At 37.0% G+C, this 20403-nt stretch overlaps 5 long non-coding RNA genes across 5 annotated transcripts; 3 read left to right on the top strand and 2 right to left on the bottom strand.

Moving 5' to 3' along the window:
* The first annotated feature begins 516 nt into the window (after nt 1-516).
* LOC115796475 (uncharacterized) lies at nt 517-1193 on the top strand. Its single transcript, XR_004021308.1, has 4 exons — nt 517-563; nt 672-745; nt 834-887; nt 1020-1193. It is a non-coding gene; the product is annotated as an uncharacterized LOC115796475 (long non-coding RNA).
* Nucleotides 1194-6276: 5083 nt separating this feature from the next.
* LOC115795742 (uncharacterized) lies at nt 6277-6956 on the top strand. The gene is made up of 4 exons (XR_004021275.1): nt 6277-6323; nt 6432-6505; nt 6594-6641; nt 6774-6956. It is a non-coding gene; the product is annotated as an uncharacterized LOC115795742 (long non-coding RNA).
* A 4033-nt stretch (nt 6957-10989) lies between these two features.
* Nucleotides 10990-11736, bottom strand: LOC115794681 (uncharacterized). Its single transcript, XR_004021194.1, has 4 exons — nt 11692-11736; nt 11521-11591; nt 11368-11412; nt 10990-11281 (listed from the first exon to the last, which is right to left on the bottom strand). It is a non-coding gene; the product is annotated as an uncharacterized LOC115794681 (long non-coding RNA).
* Nucleotides 11737-12779: 1043 nt separating this feature from the next.
* On the top strand, nt 12780-19651 carry LOC115790142 (uncharacterized). The gene is made up of 4 exons (XR_004020761.1): nt 12780-12826; nt 12935-13008; nt 13097-13144; nt 19465-19651. It is a non-coding gene; the product is annotated as an uncharacterized LOC115790142 (long non-coding RNA).
* LOC115790148 (uncharacterized) lies at nt 17120-17692 on the bottom strand. Its single transcript, XR_004020763.1, has 3 exons — nt 17651-17692; nt 17498-17542; nt 17120-17411 (listed from the first exon to the last, which is right to left on the bottom strand). It is a non-coding gene; the product is annotated as an uncharacterized LOC115790148 (long non-coding RNA).
* Nucleotides 19652-20403: the final 752 nt, after the last annotated feature.

The following is a 20403-nucleotide window of genomic DNA, read 5'->3' on the forward strand; positions in this document are numbered from 1 at the left end:
GGGAAGCCTGGGCTTCTCTGCTTAGGCTCCTGCCCCTGCAACCCAGCCGCGGATAAGCGGAAGAGAACGGTTGGATGGGTGGATGTAGCCTTGTGATAAAACAAAGATGGGAACGGTTTACTTTTTTGACATGTTTAGATAAGCAAACATTCAGCTCTGTTAAAAACTGTCCACTGATGAAGGTAATTAGATAAATGAGAAACACAATAGATGGCTGGTTACTTAACTTTGTTGTTACCTCAGACCAAAATTGTGAGCAAGTAATCACACTTTATGAAACAGCTTTACTGACAAATACCTTTGAATGTGAAATGAAACCAACCATGATACATTATTTCTGACAAAGGTTTTCTCACAGGTGTGTCCCTGATTATTGTGTTTCCCCATGTTAAGATGTGGATGTAGATGTTTTTCCTAATAATTATAATTTCCCAACAGTGTGGTATGCAAATGAGATGAAATCATCTCTTGTAACTGTGTATAAAAAGCTCCACTGTCAGAAGAGCATTAGCACAATCGTCCACATCTCTGAGACAGTCTGCTGAAGTTGTGAAGCCCTGACGGTAACATTATCATTCATTTATTGTTTCTTTGTTTTCACTCTAATGTTGATGTGATGGTGATTTTACTGATGTTTTAGAACAAAAACTCATCTGAATCACTGGTAACAGGTCAACTCACTGAAACCATGCTGAAGGTTGTATTTCTGCTTGGATGCCTGCTGAGCCTTGCTCTGGCAAATCCTGTAAGTGTAATAAAGTATTCATAGACTGTCTCAGTGTTCCTGTACTGTCATATCCAAACACGACATTTGTACATTTGTTTTTAAACAGACTGACTCGGAACACGAGCGCGTTGCACGTTCTTCTTCTTCTTCTTCTGAGAGGGTGAGTGTCACATTTGTATTCCTGGGTTTTAATATTACACACAAGACTCTGATACTGTCATAGTTCAAGAAAATCCTTGAACAGAGAATGCTTCATCATATTTAATAATGCATATTACTGATTTTCTTGCAGAATCCTGGAACTACTACCAGTCCTCTTGCCACACTCCTTCCTCTTCTTCTCCAGAATCCAACGCTCCTTGCGCAGAATCCACAGCTCCTTGCAGCTCTGCTTGCTGCTTTAAGATAAGCTGTTTCTGCACCAACAGCTACTACTGCTACAAATGATAAATTGGAAATGAACCAACAATGAATAAAAGCCTGTGCTGAATGACACTTTGTTTTTCATCATTTCATCATTTTCAGAAATCATTGACAGTCACCAACTGTTTTAAATAATTTGATCATACAGAGTTTCAACAATAATTATTCTAGTGGTTAAGCCAACATGAACAAAATCACTTTGTCTTTAGCATCTCTCAAATAAACCAGAACTTAAACCTATATAGCACATATATAGCATATATATTCTTATGTTTCTTAATGAAAAAAAAAAACATACTGTAAGGGTAAGATAAATAAAACTTGGTTTCTAATATAAAAACAGTATGACAGATGAAAAAAAAACAAAAAAAGTAAAAGACAACAGTAGAAATAGAAGGTATAAAGTGATTCTACATTCTCCAAATCCCAAATGAGCTGGAAGAACTGAAACTGTAACAAACACTATTAGGATGTATTTATGAACCATTTCTACTTTCTAATTGCAAAGATAGGCCCAAGGATTCAGCAGGGGGAGTCTGTTATACAGTCCAGAACAAAGAGAAAAAGAGAACAGCTAGTTTGTAATTACAAGGTTTAGTTAATTAATATAAAAACGTAGCTCAGACCAAAAATTGTGAGGAAATGCTGAGAATGCATAAGAGAAAAAGAACCCCAAACCTTTGAAATTTAAATCAGTTTTGGGAACAAACACATATTTTTGGAGCTAAGCTTGTCATGCATGGTCCAGGGTCCTTTTGACCCTGTGTGTGTATTGTTTTGCCTTATTGTGTTTGTTCTGTTCTGGGTTTTTTTTAATTATGGGATTTAGTTTGCTTTCTAGTTCCTTGTGTTTCCTGGTGTCAAGTCTGCGTCTTGGTTCCCCCTTCTGTGTTCCTGTTTTATTTGGATATTTGTCTAGTCTCTGTCTGTTGTGTGCAGTTTTTGCTTCCCCTGGTCTCGTCTAGGTAATCAGCATCACCTGTGTTCCCACCTGTTTCCACTTCCCTCATCAGCCCTCCTGTGTATTTAAGTCCTGTTTCTCTGCCTGTTGTTGTCTTATTCATTGTCTTTCTGCTCTGTGTGTGCATGCCTGCCCGTCCGGTTTCCATAGTATCTGCAAACTTAGTATAGTTATTGTTGTTCTGGATTTTTGCCGCTGGCTCTGTCCAGTTCTGCACTCACCAAATAAAAGCTGAGTTGATTTTTTTTTTTTTTTTTTTACCTCTGTCTTGTGTATCCTGCGTTGGGGGCCTCCTCCTGTCTGCCACACAGCACAGCATTCCATGACAAAGAGTACATATATATTAGAGTATATTAGAGTACTTGTATTTGCCATGTGTCAGGTATGGTGCTGATTACCTTCTGCGTTTCCTCATCTTGTAGTAGTGGAAGATTTATTAATAATTATTGTTCACCCACAACAGTGCATTATGCTAAGAAAAATACACTTTGGCTTTAGCAAAAACGCAGCTTCAGCACAACATTACCAAAATCCTCTTGATCATCTGTGAGACAGTCTGCTCAAACTTCAGACCGCACACTCATTTTATTGCGATATTTGTCCAGTGGGTGTATTCACTGTTTTTCTGTTTGGATGTGTTCTCAACTTTGTTCTGGCCAATCCCATGGTATTAGCAGAGCAGTCTAGATTGAGTAAGGTCATTTTCATTAATCAGACATCTCATAGTTAATTTGAATTGTTTTACCTCTTCTTCAAAGTGCAATAACCAAGTTCTCATAGAAAGCCTAACCGATGAGGCTAGACAGAGAAGCTGATAGCTACTGGAAAAATTAATTTAGTGGTGAAATGCAAATGGGAGAGAGACTATTCATTTTAAATATCTGAATTAAAATCTACACATCCAAATTAAAACTATATTTTAAATAAATTTGTGAATCTTACTTTTCTGTTTAAACTGCATTTAACTATCATTTTAAAGTGTTTAAATTAAACAATGTTTTAGTAAATCCTTCTTTCATTTGAACTATAAATTTGTTGTTCATTAAGTTATCAGTAAAACTTAATTTACTGATTTTCACCATTGTAAGATAGCCTTTTCTTCTGAAGGTCAATGAAGTAATCTATAAACAAATTTATTGATTTATATTTTTTATTATATTATTACTATTCATTTGTGAAAATTTTTATCACTATTTCCATGAGCCTTGATCTCCTACATGTTTACAAAAATATATGGACTTGATCTTTTTCTTGTCCAGTTTTGTATGTATGGCTTCTTTGATCTCATTGTCCTTGTCCATGTCTACTGTTTACATTGATCCCACGCCAGCTGAGAGATATATATTTTCTCCAGTGTGTTCTGGGTCTACCCTAGGCCCTCCTCCCAGTAGGCCATGCCCAGAACACCTCACTCACCCTCACCCTCACTCAGGCGACCTCCTAGTCAGATGCCTGAACCACCTCATCTACGTCCTTTTGACATGGAGGAGTAGCGACTTGGGGTAGCAACTCATCTCTGACGCAGAGTGGGCACTCCACCCTCATTCTCATACCTACAGAAGTCTAATAACAGAACACCACTCGGGTTGAGATCATGCAGGTTGTTCCTCCCAGCCACACCCCTCCAGGTCTCACTGTCATTGCCCACATGAGTGCTGGAGTCTCCCAGTAGAACTACAGAGTGACCAAATGGAGCACACAACGACTCCAAGTAGGATGGGTTCTCTAAACGGTTGTTTGGTGCATGAGTGCAAACAACAGTCAAGACCCATTCCCTCATCTGAAAGCACAGGGAAACAACCTTCTCATCTACTGTTAAAAAGTTTGTGTGTGAAGGTTAGCTGAGTCCAAATCAGTGAAAAGACATGTCATTTCTGCTGGAACACAAAAGGGTTGAAGGGGACTTGTATTACTTGTATGGGGATATTAAAGAGAGACAAAATATATGATATCAAGAGTCTGGAAGACAACAAAGGGGTGACAAGATTGAAGACTGAGACTTTTTTAGAGACAGTTTAGTTGCTTGTTGAAGGACATTGTTAGGATGACCGTAGCGGCTGAATTAAAATAGGAGGCTTGAGGCAGAGGTGACGTGCTGACCCACAGGTGTTTTATTCACCAACATTTATACCACAAAAACATAACAAAACCAAACAGTACAGCACAATGGTGAGCAGGGTTCCAACAACAGTCTGATTTTAACTGGCAGCCTTTTATAGACTGCTGCTAATTCACCACTTGAGCCTAACCATTCTCTGGGGTACACAAAAAACTACACTAACAAACTAAACACACAACTTAACTAATTAACTTTATTAACATTGAAACCATACTACAAAACATAAAATCTGTTACATAAAATACTCATCCAACAGACCCTCCATGCAAAATATACAAATCAAACTGGTAATTGCTTATTCAATCCCCTTTTCAATTCCTTGGTATAACCTGGAACCTTTAAAAGGCTCTCAGGAACCTGGGGACTCTTTTGGCCGGAACACCTTTTGGAGAGAGCACAGGTAAGCAATCTCAACTTAAATGTTTACCTTTTTAAAAAAAATATCAATAAATGCCAGCCATTAAAACATTAATTCTATAAAGGTTAAGATGTAGTTCCTGTTGATTTACCAAATCTGCCATAGTAATATAACATTTGTTCCTAGGCAGACCTTCACCTGTACCAGCTGGGAGACTGCAAACAGGAATCTACAACACAAATAAAACATATTAAACCTTTAATGTGGCTGCATTCCTTTACTTGTCTGCTAAAACCATTTGTGCATATTCCACCCTAAACATGTAATGAAGACCTTCATTACAGACATTCAGAGCTCTTCTTTGGATGTTGGCTGCTTTTTGTTCTCTGTCAAAATGATCCCACACTGCTTCCATATTGTTGAGATCCCGGCTGTGCAGGAGCTAATCCATAACTGATATTTTGTATGTTTTTCTATCCAGGTATGCTTTTACTGCATTGGCAGTATGTTTGGGATCATTGTGAAATGAAAATGTTGCCAGTCAAATGCTTTCCAGATAGTATGGAATGGATAAAAGCTGAATGTCTGCACTTCAATGACATCTTGATTGTTTGATTTAAAATTCACGGTTGTGAGGCACAAATATCAGAAACAATACAGTTCAATGGATTTGCCCAATATTTTCATTGAAATATTCAAGTTTGGTATATTTAAAGAATATTGCACATTATTGCTTAAATATGGCTCTCTGGAGTTGGCAAACTTGTAAACAGATGGAAATACCTGGTTATGATTGCAAATCAGGAGATTTAGCAGCCTAAACAGTTAACAGGGAACACCCAGTGAAGTTTGCATGTCTGTCTGACTTATTTTGGGGTTTTTTGGAAATTAGTTCCTGCTATCTATCTACCTAATTAATGTGAATATGTGCAATTATTTGAAGAATATTATCTGATTATTTATGATAAAAACAATTAGTTTTTTGATGTAGGTGATACAGTTTTGTGAAAAAACAAAGATGGAAATAGTTTACTTTTTTGATATATTTAGATAAACATTCAGCTCTGTTGAAACCTGTCCACTGACAAAGGTGATTTAATTAAATAAATGAGAAAAAAATAAAATGTCAACTTCAGAAACTTACCACTGCAATCTTTCTGCACATACTTCAAAATGGTAGACAAGTACATTTTAAGAATCATGTGCACGAAACGTTAAGTTGTTCACATGAGTCATAATTAGTAAATATTATGTTACTGTTCCAGCAACAACAAGATTAGCTCTTGCATGTACAGTAGACCACAAGCCTCTATAGTTATTCTTCCAAATACAACATTTCTTCACATTAAAAACTTCAAGGACAAGAAGAAAACGGACAGTTTACAGCTGATTGGGTGGCTGGTTACTTAACTTTGTTGTTACCTCAGACCAAAATTGTCAGCAAGTAATGGCAATTTATGAAGCAGCTTTACTGATAAATACCTGTGAATGTGAGATGAAACCAACCATGATACATCATTTCTGACAAAAGATTTCTCACGGGTGTGTCCCTGATTATTGTGTAAGATGTGGATGTAGACATGTTTCTAATAATTACAATTTCCCAACAGCGTGGTATGCAAATGAGATGAAATCATCTCTTGTAACTGTGTATAAAAAGCTCCACTGTCAGAAGAGCATTAGCACAATCGTCCACATCTCTGAGACAGTCTGCTGAAGTTGTGAAGCCCTGACGGTAACATTATCATTCATTTATTGTTTCTTTGCTTTCACTCTAATGTTGATGTGATGGTGATTTTACTGATGTTTTAGAACAAAAACTCATCTGAATCACTGGTAACAGGTCAACTCACTGAAACCATGCTGAAGGTTGTATTTCTGCTTGGATGCCTGCTGAGCCTTGCTCTGGCAAATCCTGTAAGTGTAATAAAGTATTCATAGACTGTCTCAGTGTTCCTGTACTGTCATATCCAAACACGACATTTGTACATTTGTTTTTAAACAGACTGACTCGGAACACGAGCGCGTTGCACGTTCTTCTTCTTCTGAGAGGGTGAGTGTCACATTTGTCTTTCTGGGTTTTAATATTACACACAAGACTCTGATACTGTCATACATCAAGAAAATCATTCACCAGAGAATGCTTCATCATATTTAATAATGCATATTACTGATTTTCTTGCAGAATCCTGGAATTGCTACCAGTCCTCTTGCCACACTCCTTCCTCTTCTGCTCCAGAATCCAACGCTCCTTACGCAGAATCCACAGCTCCTTGCACTGCTGCTTGCTGCTTTAAGATAAGCTGTTTCTGCACCAACAGCTACTACTGCTACAAATGATAAATTGGAAATGAACCAACAATGAATAAAAGCCTGTGCTGAATGACACTTTGTTTTTCATCATTTCATCATTTTCAGAAATCATTGACAGTCACCAACTGTTTTAAATAATTTGATCATACAGAGTTTCAACAATAATTATTCTAGTGGTTAAGCCAACATGAACAAAATCACTTTGTCTTTAGCATCTCTCAAATAAACCAGAACTTAAACCTATACAGTGCATATATGGTATATATATTCTTATGTTTCTTAATGAAAAAAGCATACTGTAAGGGTAAGATAAATAAAACTTGGTTTCTAATATAAAGACAGTATGACAGATGAAATAAAATACAAACAAAAAGTAAAAGACAACAGTAGAAATAGAAGGTATAAAGTGATTCTACATTCTCCAAATCCCAAATGAGCTGGAAGAACTGAAACTGTAACAAACACTATTGGGATGTATTTATGAACCATTTCTACTTTCTAATTGCAAAGATAGGCCCAAGGATTCAGCAGGGGGAGTCCGTTATACAGTCCAGAACAAAGAGAAAAAGAGAACAGCTAGTTTGTAACTAGAAAAAGCATTTCCTGAAGAAAATGCACTGTGAATGCTGCAAGCTTAATGATTGGAGCTGAAATGCCAGGAAATGTTTCAGAGCTGAATTCTGATTGGCTGAAAGAGTTAAAGCAGCTGAAAAATGCTGAAAATGAATTTGAAATGCAAAACAGCTGAAATTGTCAAGAAAGTAGCTAAATTAAACTTGATTTGCTTAAAGGGCTGAAAAACAGCCTAAAGAAATTTTAACTGCAGCTGAAGAAAAACCATAAAAGACATTGAAATGGGTAAAATGGGCCACCATGAGTGAGATGGCTATGGCAGCTGATGACCTTGGGCCATTTTTCCTGAGCATGCTGTTCTGACATTGTGTCATTAATGCTACTGTTTCTCTGGTTAACCACTAGAGTGAGCGTTGTCAGAGCAAAAAGCAACAAGCGTTTTTTCTTGTTCAGCAGGAGTTTGCTCAAGTGTCAATATAAAAAGTTTTAAAGTGTCAAAAATGGCTTGAAGAAATAAACAGACACTGAAACTTTGTCCTAAACATGAAGGAGAAAAAAGGTGCAGAAAACTGTGGAAAGAATAAGTATAATATCATTGAATATGAAAAGATTTAAAGTTCAAAACTCAATGGAGAATCTTTTAAGTTTAGGATAAAGTGGTACTTAAACCTGCTCTGTCTGCTTTTTGTGCATTCATGGTTCCTTTTTCTACCACTGAGCCAACAGGAGTCTCACACAAGCAGTGAGGTTTGCATGCATACGTATTGGAGAGCTCTCCCAAGCTGAATGCTTGTAAATGCACCAATTGAAAACACCTGCCAGGTGCACCTCCTACATTGCTGAGGTGCATGCACTCTGGCCAAATCTCTGTCAAAGTTGGCTCGGTGCACCTGTCAAATAACTGCTTCTAAATCAGAAACCGTAGCTCCTATCAAAATAATTTTTGAACTGTGAGCGTCACAAGGACCTGCTCTAAACAGTGGTGTAATTTTTATTTTCATGAGCTCAAAAGTGTGGTTGTGGGAGCAGTTTAAAAAAGGTGCTCATTTCTGCTTTGGAGAAAATCAGCTCTCTGAAATTACTATGGAGGTTAATGAAGGAGTTGGAAGGTACTCCCTCTGTTTGAATGCTTACAGTTTAAAAAGTTTACATTTGACAGGGTTTAGAGACACACTGTTTGAAAGTAGAGAAGCAGCTCTACATTTTGAGCATACAATGATGGCTGTAGCACAAAGAGTGTGGACACAGTGGCAGTTTAAAAATAAATTTTCCACCTGAAAGTTTTGAAGTCTCCCACTCTACTAATCAGGCTCCCACTCTAGCAAACGCAATACACAACCATTATAAACTCTGAAATGGCTGAAAAAACTCCTTCAACTTAAACGCTCACTGTGCTTAAACCGTAAAAGATCTTGAAACACCAAGTAATAGCTGAATAGCTGAAAGGCTTGGCTTCATTTTAAAGCTTAAATGGTTTTTCTAGCTGAAAGTATGCTGAAGTTATTAGCTTTTAAAGCCTGAAAGGATTTGAAAAGGATTTGAAACTTCCCCATTCATTTTGAATAGCAAAAATGAAGATTATAAAAAGTTCAATATCTTAAAAAGTATAAAGGTTACAAAAAAGAAAAGGAATAGCATAAATCTCCAGAACAGGCTGAACGTTTTGATAGCAGAACGGTGTCTGTAGCCCAAACGCTGCTTGAGTTTTTAGCGACCGAAGTTTTTTGGAGTACAAGAACAATACTGTGAATGCTTTGCAGCATTCACAGTAATTACAAGGTTTAGTTAATTAATATAAAAAAAAAAGTACCTCAGACCAAAAATTGTGAGGAAATGCTGAGAATGCAGGACAGAAAAAGAGTTTGTCCAGTAGGTGTATTCACTGGTATTTCTGTTTGGATGATGATGATACTTTATTGATCCCACAATGGGGAAAATGCCTTGTGAATTTTGCCCTAGCCAATCCTGTAATGTTAGCAGAGCAGTCCACATTGAGTAGGGTCATTCTCAACAATCAGATATCTCATAGCTAATTTGAATTGTTTTACCTCTTCTTCAAAGTGCAATAACCAAGGTCTCATAGAAAGCCTAAACGGTGAGGCTAAACAGAGAAGCTAATAGCTACAGGAAAAATTAATTTAGTGGTGAATTGCAAATGGGAAAGAGACTCTTCATTTTAAATATGTGAATTGAAATTAACACATCCAAATTAAAACTATATTTTTAACTAAATTTGTGAATCTTATTTTTCTATTTAAACTGCATTTTAATATCCAGCGTTATTTTAAAGTGTTTTACTGACATGATGTTTTAGTAAATCCCTCTTTCATTTGAACTATAAATTTGTTGTTCATTAAGTTATCAGTAAATGAATTATTTTCACCATTGTACGACAGCGTTTTCTTCTAGAGATCAATGAATTAATCTGTAAACAAATGTATTGATTTATATTTTTATTAAATAATTAGTATTTATTTGCAAAATGTTTTATTACTATTTCCATGAACCTTGGCATCGTCCATGTTTACAAAAATCTATGGACTTGATCTTTTTCTTGTCCAGTTTTGTATGTATGCCTTCTTTGATCTCATTGTCCTTGTCCATGTCTACTGTTTCCATTGATCACTCAGTCCATCCATTTTCTTCTGTTTATCCACACCTGGGATGTGGGGGCAACCGCCTAAGCAGAGAAACCCAGACCTCCCTCTCCCCAGCCACATCCTCCTACTTCTGATGGGACACTGAGGTGTTTCCAGGCCAGCTGAGAGATATATATTTTCTCCAGTGTGTTCTGGGTCTACCCTAGGCCCTCCTTCCTAAGGCCATGCCCAGACAGCCACCCTTCCACTGATGATGCTTTAATTAACAGGAGATGGATCAACTGAAGGGCCACATTCATCACTTATGTCCTATATCAGGTCTTGGTTGGATTTTTTTGTTTGTTTATTTGTTTATTTCTTAAGGATATGACTTTCAGATCCTGTTGATCTGCTGTAATTTTTTTTTTATGCCTGCTACTCCTTTTGTCCTCCACGTTTCCAGTTCCCTCAATATATTTTACTGGCACACTGTACACCATGCCAAGATACACCAAGTTTTCAAGTAATAGCTCTTTGGGGATCAACTTGTTGGTGCAAAAATACAATTTTACTTTATTGTCTTTGTTGTCGTTGGCATTTTTCACAGATTCAACTTAAGAAATTGGAATAAATTATGCTTCTTACGACAGGTTCCTTGTAGCAAAGTTTTGCTAACTTGTCTGTTATCTGTAGACACAGGACTGGTTCATCCCTTGAGTTTGGATCTTTTTTTATGCTTTAAAGATTCATAAAAGCTGAATGTCTGCACTTCAATGACATCATGATTGTTTGATTTAAAATTCACTGTTGTGAGGCACAGAGGGAAAATGACAAACATTCTGTGATATTATGGACCAAACTGTATAAAAGAGAAGTGATAGTGAAAAAAAACATTCTGAGTCTACATGATTTTCACTTATGAACTTTATTTGGCAGCTACTAAAGACAACAGTGAGCAGAAACACTGATTAAGAAGCATGAATCAATCTGGGAAAGAGAAAAACTAAAGCTGTGCATTCTCAAGAAAGCAGAAGAAGCTGACGCAACATTGTGCTGATGGTTTAAAATTACTCGTTGATCTTTGGTTTCATTTCAGGTTTTAGGGAGCACGAGTTGTAGTGGGTGCAGTTGTTGTAGTAGTTGTTGTAGTAGTTGTAGCAAATGCTTGTAAGAGAGCAAGGAGCTGCAGCAAAAAATTGCTGTTATAGGTGGGCCGCCACTGGAAAAACTGAAACAAACAAACAAACAAAAAACAGTTTTACAGAGAGTGATGCTCATGTGAGATTTATTTGTGCCAATAAAGAAAGCACTCACCTCTCTTGAGTTAGAGCGGGCAAGGCGTTCATGTGCCTGGTCCAGCTGTAGAAAGTTCAAAGTGTGGTATTACTAATATTTATTACAGTAGTATCTGCATATATAATCACTTATAATGATATTGAGTTTGATAATGTCTAAGATAATACTTACAGGCTGAGCCAGAGTGAGGCTCAGGAGACATCCAAGCAGAAATACCTTCAGCATGGTTTCAGTTATTGAAGCTGTTGAAAAAGAAAAGATAATAAAACACGCTGACAAATTCACCCAAATGCTCTTCTACAATCCTTACACAGAAAATACTGAGAATAAAGATTCAATTACTTCAAGTCCTACAGCTGCCGCAGAGTGTCTCACAGTGAAGGAGGTTGTTGCAGTGATGCTCTGAATGTTGAGCTCTTCTTATAGACAGTTTTGGATCAGCTTTGTTAAGAAATCCTCCTCCTCCTCATTTCAGGGTGTGGCTGATGATTAGAGACAGAAACCCCACCTGGACAGGATGATCTGAATATGTTGCATTGAGTTCATCATGCTTAAATATGACTCTCTTGTGTTGGCAAACTTGTAAACAGATGGAAATACCTGGTCATGATTGCAAGCCAAGAGACTTAGCAGCTTATGCAGTTAACAGGAACACCCAGTGAAGCTTGCATTTCTGACGACTTCTTTTTTTTTTACTTGATGTGTATTTATCGTCTGCATCTATCTATCTATCTATCTATCTATCTATCTATAAATAAATATGGGAATGGTTTACTCTTTTGACATATTTAGATAAGCAAACATTCAGCTCTGTTAAAAACTGTCTACTGACAAATGTGATTAAATAAATGAGACATAAAACAAAACACAATAAATTGTGATCTTTCTTCATATATTTACATTCATATACAAAACATTTTAAGAAGCATGTGCACGAAACATTTATTTGTTCATGTGAGTTATAACTAGTAAATATTATGTTACTGTGTCCCAGCAACAACAAGATTAGCTCTTGCATGTACAGTAGACCACAAGCCTCTATAATTATTCTTCCAAATACAATATTTCTTCACATTAAACACTTCAAGGAGAAGAAGAAAATATCACTGACAGCTTATTAGATGGTTGATTACTTAACTTTGTTGTTTTAAGTACCTCAGACCAAAATATTCAGCCAGTAATGACAATGTATGAAACAGCGTTACTGATAAATACCTGTGAAATGAAACCAACCATGATACATCATTTCTGACAAAGGTTTCCTCACAGTGATTATTGCCTGATTGTGTTTCCCCATGTTAAGATGTGGATGTAGATGTTTTTCCTAATAATTATAATTTCCCAACAGTGTGGTATGCAAATGAGATTAACTAATCTAAACTAATCTCTTGTAACTGTGTATAAAAAGCTCCACTGTCAGAAGAGCACAATCGTCCACATCTCTGAGACAGTCTGCTGAAGTTGTGAAGCCCTGACGGTAACATTATCATTCATTTATTGTTTCTTTGTTTTCACTCTAATGTTGATGTGATGGTGATTTTACTGATGTTTTAGAACAAAAACTCATCTGAATCACTGGTAACAGGTCAACTCACTGAAACCATGCTGAAGGTTGTATTTCTGCTTGGATGCCTGCTGAGCCTTGCTCTGGCAAATCCTGTAAGTGTAATAAAGTATTCATAGACTGTCTCAGTGTTCCTGTACTGTCATATCCAAACACGACATTTGTACATTTGTTTTTAAACAGACTGACTCGGAACACGAGCGCGTTGCACGTTCTTCTTCTTCTGAGAGGGTGAGTGTCACATTTGTCTTTCTGGGTTTTAATATTACACACAAGACTCTGATACTGTCATACATCAAGAAAATCATTCACCAGAGAATGCTTCATCATATTTAATAATGCATATTACTGATTTTCTTGCAGAATCCTGGAACTGCTACCAGTCCTCTTGCTGCACTCCTTCCTCTTCTGCTCCAGAATCCAACGCTCCTTACACAGAATCCACAGCTCCTTGCACTGCTGCTTGCTGCTTTAAGATAAGCTGTTTCTGCACCAACAGCTACTACTGCTACAAATGATAAATTGGAAATGAACCAACAATGAATAAAAGCCTGTGCTGAATGACACTTTGTTTTTCATCATTTATTTTCAGAAATCATTGACAGTCACCAAATATTTTAAATGATTTGATCTTGCAGACAGTTTCAGCAATTATTATTGTAGTGGTTGAGCCAAACTAAACAAAATCTCTTTGTTGTCTTTAGCATCTCTCAAATAAACCAGAACTTAATCCTATACAGTGCATATATGGTATATATATTCTTATGTTTCTTAATGAAAAAAGCATACTGTAAGGGTAAGATAAATAAAACTTGGTTTCTAATATAAAGACAGTATGACAGATGAAATAAAATACAAACAAAAAGTAAAAGACAACAGTAGAAATAGAAGGTATAAAGTGATTCTACATTCTCCAAATCCCAAATGAGCTGGAAGAACTGAAGCTGTAACAAACACTATTGGGATATATTTATGAACCATTTCTACTTTCTAATTGCAAAGATAGGCCCAAGGATTCAGCAGGGGGAGTCTGTTATACAGTCCAGAACAAAGAGAAAAAGAAAACAGCTAGTTTGTAATTACAAGGTTTAGTTAATTAATATAAAAAAAAAAGTACCTCAGACCAAAAATTGTGAGGAAATGCTGAGAATGCATAAGAGAAAAAGAACCCCAAACCTTTGACATTGAAGTCAGTTTTGGGAAGAAACACATATTTTTGGAGCTAAGCTATCATATTAGAGTACTTGTATTTGCCATGACGTATGGTACTGATTAACTTCTGCGTTTCTTCATCTTGAAGTATTGGAAGATTTACTAATAATTATTGTTCCCCCACAACAATGCATTATGCTAAGAAAAATACACTTTACCTTTATGAAAAGCTCAGCTTCAGCACAACATTACCACAATCCTCTTGATCATCTGTGAGACAGTCTGCTCATACTTCAGACCGCACACTCATTTTATTGAGTTATTTGTCCAGTAGGTGTATTCACTGGTATTTCTGTTTGGATGATGATACTTTATTGATCCCACAATGGGGAAAATGCCTTGTGAATTTTGCCCTAGCCAATCCTGTAATGTTAGCAGAGCCGTCCACATTGAGTAGGGTCATTCTCAACAATCAGACATCTCATAGCTAATTTGAATTGTTTTGCCTCTTCTTCAAAGTGCAATAACCAAGGTCTCATAGAAAGCCTAACCGATGAGACTAGACAGAGAAGCTGATAGCTACAGGAAAAATTAATTTAGTGGTGAATTGCAAATGGGAAAGAGACTCTTCATTTTAAATATCTGAATTGAAATTAACACATCCAAATTAAAACTATATTTTTAACTAAATTTGTGAATCTTATTTTTCTATTTAAACTGCATTTTAATATCCAGCGTTATTTTAAAGTGTTTTACTGACATGATGTTTTAGTAAATCTCTCTTTCATTTGAACTATAAATTTGTTGTTCATTAAGTTATCAGTAAATGAATTATTTTCACCATTGTACGGCAGCGTTTTCTTCTAGAGATCAATGAATTAATCTGTAAACAAATGTATTGATTTATATTTTTATTAAATAATTAGTATTCATTTGCAAAATGTTTTATTACTATTTCCATGAGCCTTGGCATCGTCCATGTTTACAAAAATCTATGGACTTGATCTTTTTCTTGTCCAGTTTTGTATGTATGCCTTCTTTGATCTCATTGTCCTTGTCCATGTCTACTGTTTCCATTGATCACTCAGTCCATCCATTTTCTTCTGTTTATCCACACCTGGGATGTGGGGGCAACCGCCTAAGCAGAGAAACCCAGACCTCCCTCTCCCCAGCCACATCCTCCTACTTCTGATGGGACACTGAGGTGTTTCCAGGCCAGCTGAGAGATATATATTTTCTCCAGTGTGTTCTGGGTCTACCCTAGGCCCTCCTTCCTAAGGCCATGCCCAGAACACCTCACTCACCCTCACCCTGGCGACGAGGAGGCCTCCTAGTCAGATGCTTAAACCACGTCATCTACGTCCTTTCGACATGGAGGAGTAGCGACTCTACTCTGAGGCCAGCCACCGTTTAGAGAAAGCTCATTTCCACTGCTTGTAACCACAATCATCTTCTCTCTCTCACTACCCAAAGCTCATGACCATTGGAATTAGTTAAAATGCAGGAATGTCTTAAAGACATAAAGCCCTGGATGACCTGTAATTTCCTGCTTGTAAATTCAGATAAAACTGAGGCTAATGTACACTGCCCTACAACCCTTAGAAACATGGTGTCTAAGTAGATGCTTACTCTGGATGGCATTTCCTTGGTGTCCAGTAACACTGTGAGGAATCCTGGAATCATTTTTGACCAGGATATGTCCTTCAATGCATGTATTAGGCACACATGTAGGACTGCTTTTTTTTTTTTTGCATGTGCGCAATATTTCCAAATTTAGAAACATCCTTTCTCAGAGTGTTGCTGAACAGCTAATTCATGCATTTATTACTTCTATGTTGGACTATTGTAATCCATTACTATCAGGCTCTCCTGAAACCTCCCTGTAAAGCCTTTAACAGATCCAAAAGGCTGCTGCTTGAGCTAGACCCCCTTAGGGACCTCATAGTACTGTCTCACCCTGTGGAGCACTTTGCTCTCAGACTGCTGGCTTACTTGTGGTTCCTAGGATATTTAAGAGTAGAATGGAAGGCGGAGCCTTCAGATTTCAGGCCCCTCTTCTGTAGAATCAACTCCTGATTTGGATTCAGGAGACAGAAACCCTCTCTATTTTTTAGATTCGGCTTAAAAGTTTCCTTTATGATCAAGCTTATAGTTAGGGCTGGATCAAGTGACCCTGAAACATGTCGGCTGCTTGGGGGATTCCCATGATGCACTGTTTCTTTTCATTCATGTCTTTTTACTCTGTTTATACAGCACTCTACATTTAATCATTAGTTGTTATTTATCTCTGGCTCTCTTCTACAGCATGTCTTTTGTCCTGTCTCACCTCCCTCAGCCCCTCAGCCTCTCTGTTTCCCTTTCTTAAAAATGACAGCCACCCTTCCACTGATGATGCTTTAATTAACAGGTGATGGATCAACTGAAGGGCCACATTCATCACTTATGTCCTATATCAGGTCTTGGTTGGATTTTTTTGTTTGTTTATTTGTTTATCTCTTAAGGATATGACTTTCAGATCCTGTTGATCTGCTGTAATTTTTTTTTTTATGCCTGCTACTCCTTTTGTCCTCCACGTTTCCAGTTCCCTCAATATATTTTACTGGCACACTGTACACCATGCCAAGATACACCAAGTTTTCAAGTAATAGCTCTTTGGGGATCAACTTGTTGGTGCAAAAATACAATTTTACTTTATTGTCTTTGTTGTCGTTGGCATTTTTCACAGATTCAACTTAAGAAATTGGAATAAATTATGCTTCTTACGACAGGTTCCTTGTAGCAAAGTTTTGCTAACTTGTCTGTTATCTGTAGACACAGGACTGGTTCATCCCTTGAGTTTGGATCTTTTTTTATGCTTTAAAGATTCATAAAAGCTGAATGTCTGCACTTCAATGACATCATGATTGTTTGATTTAAAATTCACTGTTGTGAGGCACAGAGGGAAAATGACAAACATTCTGTGATATTATGGACCAAACTGTATAAAAGAGAAGTGATAGTGAAAAAAAACATTCTGAGTCTACATGATTTTCACTTATGAACTTTATTTGGCAGCTACTAAAGACAACAGTGAGCAGAAACACTGATTAAGAAGCATGAATCAATCTGGGAAAGAGAAAAACTAAAGCTGTGCATTCTCAAGAAAGCAGAAGAAGCTGACGCAACATTGTGCTGATGGTTTAAAATTACTCGTTGATCTTTGGTTTCATTTCAGGTTTTAGGGAGCACGAGTTGTAGTGGGTGCAGTTGTTGTAGTAGTTGTTGTAGTAGTTGTAGCAAATGCTTGTAAGAGAGCAAGGAGCTGCAGCAAAAAATTGCTGTTATAGGTGGGCCGCCACTGGAAAAACTGAAACAAACAAACAAACAAAAAACAGTTTTACAGAGAGTGATGCTCATGTGAGATTTATTTGTGCCAATAAAGAAAGCACTCACCTCTCTTGAGTTAGAGCGGGCAAGGCGTTCATGTGCCTGGTCCAGCTGTAGAAAGTTCAAAGTGTGGTATTACTAATATTTATTACAGTAGTGTCTGCATATATAATCACTTATAATGATATTGAGTTTGATAATGTCTAAGATAATACTTACAGGCTGAGCCAGAGTGAGGCTCAGGAGACATCCAAGCAGAAATACCTTCAGCATGGTTTCAGTTACTGAAGCTGTTGAAAAAGAAAAGATAATAAAACACGCTGACAAATTCACCCAAATGCTCTTCTACAATCCTTACACAGAAAATACTGAGAATAAAGATTCAATTACTTCAAGTCCTACAGCTGCAGCAGAGTGTCTCACAGTGAAGGAGGTTGTTGCAGTGATGCTCTGAATGTTGAGCTCTTCTTATAGACAGTTTTGGATCAGCTTTGTTAAGAAATCCTCCTCCTCCTCATTTCAGGGTGTGGCTGATGATTAGAGACAGAAACCCCACCTGGACAGGATGATCTGAATATGTTGCATTGAGTTCATCATGCTTAAATATGACTCTCTTGTGTTGGCAAACTTGTAAACAGATGGAAATACCTGGTCATGATTGCAAGCCAAGAGACTTAGCAGCTTATGCAGTTAACAGGGAACACCCAGTGAAGCTTGCATTTCTGACGACTTCTTTTTTTTTTACTTGATGTGTATTTATCGTCTGCATCTATCTATCTATCTATCTATCTATCTATCTATCTATCTATCTATCTATCTATCTATCTATCTATCTATCTATCTATCTATCTATAAATAAATATGGGAATGGTTTACTCTTTTGACATATTTAGATAAGCAAACATTCAGCTCTGTTAAAAACTGTCTACTGACAAATGTGATTAAATAAATGAGACATAAAACAAAACACAATAAATTGTGTTTTGTTTCTTCTTCATATACTTACATTCATATACAAAACATTTTAAGAAGCATGTGCATGAAACATTTATTTGTTCATGTGAGTTATAACTAGTAAATATTATGTTACTGTGTCCCAGCAACAACAAGATTAGCTCTTGCATGTACAGTAGACCACAAGCCTCTATAATTATTCTTCCAAATACAATATTTCTTCACATTAAACACTTCAAGGAGAAGAAGAAAATATCACTGACAGCTTATTAGATGGTTGATTACTTAACTTTGTTGTTTTAAGTACCTCAGACCAAAATTGTCGGCCAGTAATGACAATGTATGAAACAGCTTTACTGATAAATACCTGTGAAATGAAACCAACCATGATACATCATTTCTGACAAAGGTTTCCTCACAGTGATTATTGCCTGATTGTGTTTCCCCATGTTAAGATGTGGATGTAGATGTTTTTCCTAATAATTATAATTTCCCAACAGTGTGGTATGCAAATGAGATTAACTAATCTAAACTAATCTCTTGTAACTGTGTATAAAAAGCTCCACTGTCAGAAGAGCACAATCGTCCACATCTCTGAGACAGTCTGCTGAAGTTGTGAAGCCCTGACGGTAACATTATCATTCATTTATTGTTTCTTTGTTTTCCCTCTAATGTTGATGTGATGGTGATTTTACTGATGTTTTAGAACAAAAACTCATCTGAATCACTGGTAACAGGTCAACTCACTGAAACCATGCTGAAGGTTGTATTTCTGCTTGGATGCCTGCTGAGCCTTGCTCTGGCAAATCCTGTAAGTGTAATAAAGTATTCATAGACTGTCTCAGTGTTCCTGTACTGTCATATCCAAACACGACATTTGTACATTTGTTTTTAAACAGACTGACTCGGAACATGATCGCGTTGCACGTTCTTCTTCTTCTGAGAGGGTGAGTGTCACATTTGTCTTTCTGGGTTCGAACATTACACACAAGACTCTGATACTGTCATACATCAAGAAAATCATTCACCAGAGAATGCTTCATCATATTTAATAATGCTTATTACTGATTTTCTTGCAGAATCCTGGAATTGCTACCAGTCCTCTTGCCGCACTCCTTCCTCTTCTGCTCCAGAATCCAACGCTCCTTACGCAGAATCCACAGCTCCTTGCACTGCTGCTTGCTGCTTTAAGATAAGCTGTTTCTGCACCAACAGCTACTACTGCTACAAATGATAAATTGGAAATGAACCAACAATGAATAAAAGTCTGTGCTGAATGACACTTTGTTTTTCATCATTTATTTTCAGAAATCATTGACAATCACCAAATATTTTAAATGATTTGATCTTGCAGACAGTTTCAGCAATTATTACTGTAGTGGTTGAGCCAAACTAAACAAAATCTCTTTGTTGTCTCTAGCATCTCTCAAATAAACCAGAACTTAAACCTATTATTCTGTCCCCTGCGTAGTGTAGCTTTACACGAAGTGACAGAATAGTGAAAAAACAGCATCCCGCCAAGGATAGCACAGCAATTCTTGCAAACAGGGACAGCTGCCCCTAAGGATACCGTATTAACAGTATTCAGACCGAATAGGAAGTCTGTGGCATATAGAATGCCTTTTATTGTCATTATACAGGATGTACAATGAGACAGGAGGGCCACTCCTGTTCAGTGCCATGCAATAGAAAATCAAATTCTCTAAAATAAAAAATAAAAATATTATTAAAAATATTATAAAAATATTATAGTCTAGTATAATACAGATATATATGTATAATATATACAGAATGGACAATACTGTGAACACTGAAAATCAAGATAAAACTCAATCCCCAGTTTTATCTGTGAAATCGCATGTTACCAGATCTGTTGCTGGTTCTTCTAATAAAACCAGCAAGTCTTCAGCAAGCTTAGCAGCAGCTAAAGCTCGTGCCAGAGCGGAAGCAGTACGGGCTCGCTCCACCCTTGTGAAAAGAGAAAATGACCTCATGGTTAAAAAGGCCCAGTTGAGAGT

The sequence above is a fragment of the Archocentrus centrarchus genome, chromosome 1 (genome assembly GCF_007364275.1).
Source record: "Archocentrus centrarchus isolate MPI-CPG fArcCen1 chromosome 1, fArcCen1, whole genome shotgun sequence".
In the NCBI taxonomy this organism is placed as follows: Eukaryota; Metazoa; Chordata; class Actinopteri; order Cichliformes; family Cichlidae; genus Archocentrus; species Archocentrus centrarchus.